The sequence below is a fragment of the Nanorana parkeri genome, unplaced genomic scaffold, assembly GCF_000935625.1.
Source record: "Nanorana parkeri isolate BGI_ZX_2015 unplaced genomic scaffold, ASM93562v1 scaffold732, whole genome shotgun sequence".
In the NCBI taxonomy this organism is placed as follows: Eukaryota; Metazoa; Chordata; class Amphibia; order Anura; family Dicroglossidae; genus Nanorana; species Nanorana parkeri.
In genome coordinates, this window is record NW_017307000.1 from 449,273 (window position 1) to 455,592 (window position 6,320).

The following is a 6,320-nucleotide window of genomic DNA, read 5'->3' on the forward strand; positions in this document are numbered from 1 at the left end:
CTTTATGGAGACATTAGGGGTGTCTAAAACCCCTAAAGTCACCTGGGGACCCCCAAAAGAAGCTAATGAAGTAGAGATCTGCTTCATCAGCTCCTTTTCTCTGGATATAGCAGCCAGATGACTAACAGGTGAATGCAGAAGGGATGTAATACACATCACTTCTGCATTCAGACCTCGTAGGGAGGTCAGCAAGAAGGAAGATGCTGAGCTCCCTCCCATCTTACCTCCTGACACCCTCCCGAGCCGGTCCCGGGCCGCAGATGGGCTAGCGGATCCCAGGATTGAAGGTGAGGGGGTCAGGAGGGGTGCCGGCAGCGGCGGCACATGAGGGGGGGGGGGAACAAATCACACCATACAACCGATCGGCAGGCTATATAGCCGCTGATCGGTTGTATGTGAAACAGCCGGTAACGGCTGTAAAGAACGGACAGGTTTGTCCTATGACAGCAACCCGCCCGTGTGTGTCTGCCGTCCGTCCGTTTTTTCTCAACGGGCGGACGGCAGGAGGTTAAAACATGTTAGCCAGTGATCACAAGCACTTCTGATTTCTACACATAATTGCTATTACTCGAGCGTGAACTAGTGCAACTTCTGATTACATTTTCTAGTTTTACATGTATTACGGTGTGCTTTAGTATTTTTTTCCAATAATGAATCCAAATCAAACAAATATACATTGCCAAGAAAAGTATTTCTTTAAATGTTTGCCCAAGCACTTAGTCATGATGTTTCCAAACAGCTGGCCCCGACTCTCTCAGCTCTGCTTCCCTGAACTTTCTGTCCAGTACAAGATCACAAGGGACAGCATAATCTTCAGCAGCTGTCCATCTGCTAGTTTAGAGAAGGGCAGAGAAAGGAAGGAGGAGGGAGGAGTGGGAAGCAGAGAATAGATGACTGGATTGCCTTGCTGTGTCTTTGTGTTTATGGAGACACGCACTGCTTGCTAGCACACAGAAATAATTAAGAATTAAATATAAAAGTATCAAGAATTACTTTAATATTCAGGAATATATAGGGAATGCCTATAATTAGGCAAGTTTTTTCCATACCAATACAAAAACTGTTTTGTTCACTTGTATTTGTGCAATTTAATGTATGGCACATTTTAACTGGAAAAAGGGAGGTCTATGTTAAGAAACTGGAGGCATTTATTCGACCTAAAACCTCTTTTGTATCTGCTACTGGGCAAAATGAAATCTCAGATAACAAGGATGTGCATAGCCAGCTGGTCATATGATCAATTCTAGTTCTTGTTGAGGAGTGATGAACGGCCTCAGATCCTGGAGCCATATACCTAAATAACTTGCACGTATTTACACAATCCTGTTCGTTCATAACAGTTTATTCTTTCAAGCATGTATGGCTATGGCTCTGTTTATTTCTGGAGAAAGTACATCTGAAAGCTTACTGTACATAGTGTGAGTTATAAAATTGATAGCGTTTTGAAAAATGTTGTGCCGTGACTTTTGCTTTCTTGTTGATTACAATCTTTATTTGCTGTGCCAGCAGCTTGTTATTCTAAATCTGACACCTAGAGCTGGAATCACATTTTAAGTGTAAAATGTACAAATATTTCTCTCTAGTAAACCATTTCCGTTATGTGATATTCATTTCCTTGTAGAATTGTATATTTGTTCATAAACTGTGTGCAATCTGGAAACAGTAAAATACCGAAGGAAAGTACTGTATGACATTGTCAGGATAGATTATAAATAATATTGTATAATAAAGAAATTACAAGCTTAGTGAAAATGTTTTTTATCTATTCATTGCATCTTGGGTATACTGATGGTGTTATACCGTAGCTTGATCATTTGCGGGTGTTAAAGGGTCTGGTGTCCGTTACTGCTTGATGGGGTTTTCTCATTTTAATCGATTTTCCTACTTGTTGTATCTATAGACAAGGAAATCAATAATATTATACCTGGCTGCATTGGGCAGACGTCAAAGTTAAATTTGCGTTGTCACATTTGCAGTGTTAAAACACTAAGAAATTATAATTTACTTTGCATGAAACATACACCCTTTTTTAAGTATAGTGCAAAGAGCTGTGCAATGTGTAATCATTATAATATAGACATGGTGCTTTAAGTAAATTGCTTAATCATTGTTTGATCTACTGCTACCAAGTAACCATTAGATCCATTCACACTAGCTTGTCCGCTAAAACGCTCCATTTTAATGGGTGGGCTAGTGTGTTTTGGCAGCTCCGACGGTGTGTTGAGTATCACACATTCCTGGAGCTGTCACTGTTTACATTTTTTCTTTTTTTTTTTAAACGTTATCGGTAGTGTACAATGTGTACACTCTATTCAGATCCCCACACAGTAGTGACCTGCAGTGGCATTCACTCACATATGCAAACATTTTTGCACACATTATGGTGTGAATTGGGCACATGAATACCAATTGTTTTCTATGTGCCCTAGCAGTGCAGTGCTGGTGAATTCTATTGTGGACTGTATTTGACACGGCGCCATCCGTGTTGTCACTTCGAGCACCAATTCTTCATTAAGGTCTATAGCTTTATGAAGTGCAGGTGTTTTCCTGTTTTGCTAGCAGTGCAGAAAGACGCAGGTCAACGCAATAGTATGAACAGGCCTTTAAACCCATGTAACACCTAAAGCTGGGTGGAGACATTAGATAATCATCACCCAAACAAATCTGGCCAGATTGAATCACAATCTCATGTATGGGGCAGCACACACTATCTATCTGACCATCTATCTATCTAATATAACTATGTCAATGGGCCCCTGTTTGCATTAGAACTGCTTCTCATCCCATACAAGCCTATGGGAACGCAAAATGCAGCTTAAAGCAGGTAAAATGCTGGTCTGAAATAGGTCAACTGCAGGTCAAATACACCTGTCAATGAATTATCAATGTTCTCAATAATGTTCTATGCTATTGTCAAAAGCAGCAAAAGTTGCCCCACCCACTTACTTCATCCAACACACCCCAAATGCAATAAGCGGCCTCTATAATAAGGTGGGGAAGGTAGGAGGATGTGCCAGAGCTCAGCTTTCTGAAGCTGATATTTGCATAATTGAGCTCCCTGGGTTTTAGGGTTCCTGAGGCATTAAGAACATGTTTAAGGGTATGTACAGGAACCTCTAGGCACTTCATTAATTATTACCAATTCTGACTTGGTTTTTAATGTATATGCTCCAGTGCTATCACACAAGAAGGCAGATGTGTACTATGCAACATTTTAGTGGAGGCCTTTTTGATTCCTCTTGTCCTTCCTCACTATAAACTTGCTAGCTTTCCTAACCTAAATAAACTATAAATGCCATTTTAAATGTAAAATTCCTGGCCCTTTATTCAGGTACCCTAAGGGTGATAATGTAGTATGTACAACTTTCTAAACAAAATTCAAAGTGGTTAAAGGTTTCTTTCTGCAGTCAGATTCCATGTTTCCAGCGCAAAAAAACAAAAACACCAAGACTAGTCTGTTTTACATATTAGTGCAGAAATGAATTACGTTAATTATACCAAGCACAGTATAAAACAATTGTTATTTTCTCCAGCATTACAATGCAAAGTGGACAGAACATCTAATTGCACCCCCAAGCATTGGTGTACATAGTTTTGAGGTTGTGATCATTATTAAATACAGCTGTCTAGACAACAAAGCTGACAAAGGGCGAATACAAAGGTGACAAATGTTGACGGGAAGATTAAAAAACACTGCTTTTGGCTTGATTATCTAGAATTAACTTGTGTAACTCAAATATAAACAGCAGTGTAGTAACACTCTGCTGTTCATTGAACCTTGATGTGCATGATGAAAGAGGTGTATGTACTGATCAGGGCACCAGAAAAACCCCCAATCAGTATACAGTTCAGGAGGTTCAGAAATATCCATACCTTTCTCTTACATTCAACTACCTAAATAGCTGTAATGAGAAAGGAGGTTCCAATAACACTGATTGGACTATATTTATCCTTTTCAGTTTTTTGTCAGTAAAATTAAGTAAACTAAAACTCTTAACAGTCTCCCCAACAACCATACATTGCAGTAATCTGGCCATCAAAACTTTTCTTATTTATTAATTGATTTGACTTTCATAGTTTAACAATGAGAGCACAATTAATCTGAATTTCTAGACTTCCCTGCCTTCACATACATATGGAAAACCTGCCTCCTTCTAAATATGAGTACTATTCTTCTATCCACATTTTGTTTGTTGCTCTAAATGCGACACTCTACTCTGGCAGAGGCATCTTCCTTTCTACACAGTTGAAAGTCTGTGCGCCCAGCCTGTGAGCCCATCTTGAGTGCATCATCTGCACCCAGATCTGTGAGGATTCTGAAGATTCTTTCTGTTCAGCTCATGCCCATTAGAGCAGGAAACACCTTTCCTCTGTATTGGCATTGTCCGCGAGGCAAAGAAACTTTAAAGGTTTAGTAGGCTAATTTCTGGCTGTGGGGTTCAAACATCCTAAAAAATCTGGAATCTGTCCAAGCCTGGAAACCTTACTTTTTTGCTAATTTTGTATCCCATGACCTGACATTAGTCTGTTGGGCCCCTTTTTTAATTTTACACGCTTCTCTTTAATTGGTTTGGATGATGCCATAATTTTTATGACATAAAAGTGATGTCCTATGGTTTAAAACCAGCTTATTATGATTACCTGTATATGACCTTTCCTTCATTGGGACAAAAATAGTTTGGTTTCCTTATTAATTCATGAAGCATCGGGTTGTTTGTTTATTTAGCCAGCACAGGGAATAGCAAAAACAGTTTTGTTCTGTTTAAATATGGGTACTGATGGACATATTTAGGTGGAGTTTCAGTATGTGTTATATAACAAAATGTGTCAGAATGAATAAAAAACAACTCTAATGTTTTATTTCCTAAAACTCCGGCATGGGCTGTACACCCATCTGAACCTGTGACAGAGGTTGAAAACCCCTCTTTTAAATCCTGCTGTTCAAAGGGTGCATCTTTCCATGGGTGACGCTGGAAGACAGTCCTTTGAAGTGGACTTCGAAAACCTTATATTACAAACAGTGCAAGACTATTCAGTAGTCAGGGCAGGACTAGTATGGTATGGTATGGGTTATGGCTTGGATTATAAAAGGGCCCCGACTGCCACCTCTGAGGCTAGAATGGAAGGGGTCACTGAGTGGAAATGCTCTGCTGCTTATAAATGGGAATTGTATGCTAAAGGTAAATTTTTTACCTCATTGCTTTGTCACCTTAACCCTTTCGCTGCCAAGGACGTACGTCGTACGGAGCTACAAAAGTGCTTCCAGCTGGCCAGCTCAGTACGTCGTACGACTAATGAATCCTTGCTAGAAAGCCAAACTTCTTTAAATATAGGTTCATTTTAAAGTAATACTTTATGTCTATTTTTAAAAGTTGATAGGTGTGCTTAGCCAGTAGAGTCAAAACCATTTACAGGGGTTAAAATTTGCACAGGATTATGGCTAATGATAACATGAAGTAATCACAGATAGCATTTATAGTGCAACAACACAGTTTAAAAATATGCAGATATGTTTATATGACCAACTTCCCTATTTTTCTTTAGTCACTTTATGTGCAGCTGTTTTCAGTCTTTCTCTATTCAGCAATGCAAATTGGAATTATTTATTACTCTTCAGGCTAGAAAAAGTAAAGGTTTTTCTTACAATGACCTTGACAAAGCAATCTCTCTTGTATTGGACTGACTCCTGCTGTAAATGTGCCTTATTATTTGACCTGAGGGGTTCTGATTTTCTCTAACACATTTTCAACACTTCAACACTACTATTTCTGCTGGTAAAGCAATACAGATAACTGCTTTATAATGACTAAAAATAATAATCCGCATGAACAGTAGATGGTGAATATCAATTTAAAAGTGGAAGTGTAACAATCAAAGAACATCTGTGAGCATGTTGATTAAAATAAGGGCATTAGGTAAATGATATTAGAACTGTAAAGACCAGTGCATATTTGATCACTGTTGATTTTATCCGTGGTAAAGGTTTCCTTTTAGAATAACAGCCTATTATTTTTTTTTAAATGTTTTAAAATGAAAACATTATACAACCCCATGTGCCTGCCCTGAATTCTCACCAGTCTCCACTACCCAAAAAAAGGCAACTCTGAGGGTGACATGGATGTGTAAATAAATAAGTGTTCTTTTTAATGTGAATTGGAAGGAGAGGGTGGGAGGGATAGGGGACTTTATTTTTGCCTGGATGTGGAAAAATACAATATTGGGCCCAGCGTGATTGTAATTTTTGAAGTCTACTGGAAAAAAGAAACTACACTTGAGAATAAAATGCACCAAACCAGTATCTCCATCCCATTAATATAATG

General features: G+C 38.8%; 1 protein-coding gene across 1 annotated transcript in view; it reads left to right on the forward strand.

Annotated features, from left to right (window-relative positions):
* The window catches only part of TOX (thymocyte selection associated high mobility group box), a 214,255-nt gene that overhangs the window by 198,847 nt on the left and 9,088 nt on the right, over positions 1–6,320 (forward strand). The window lies entirely within an intron of this gene.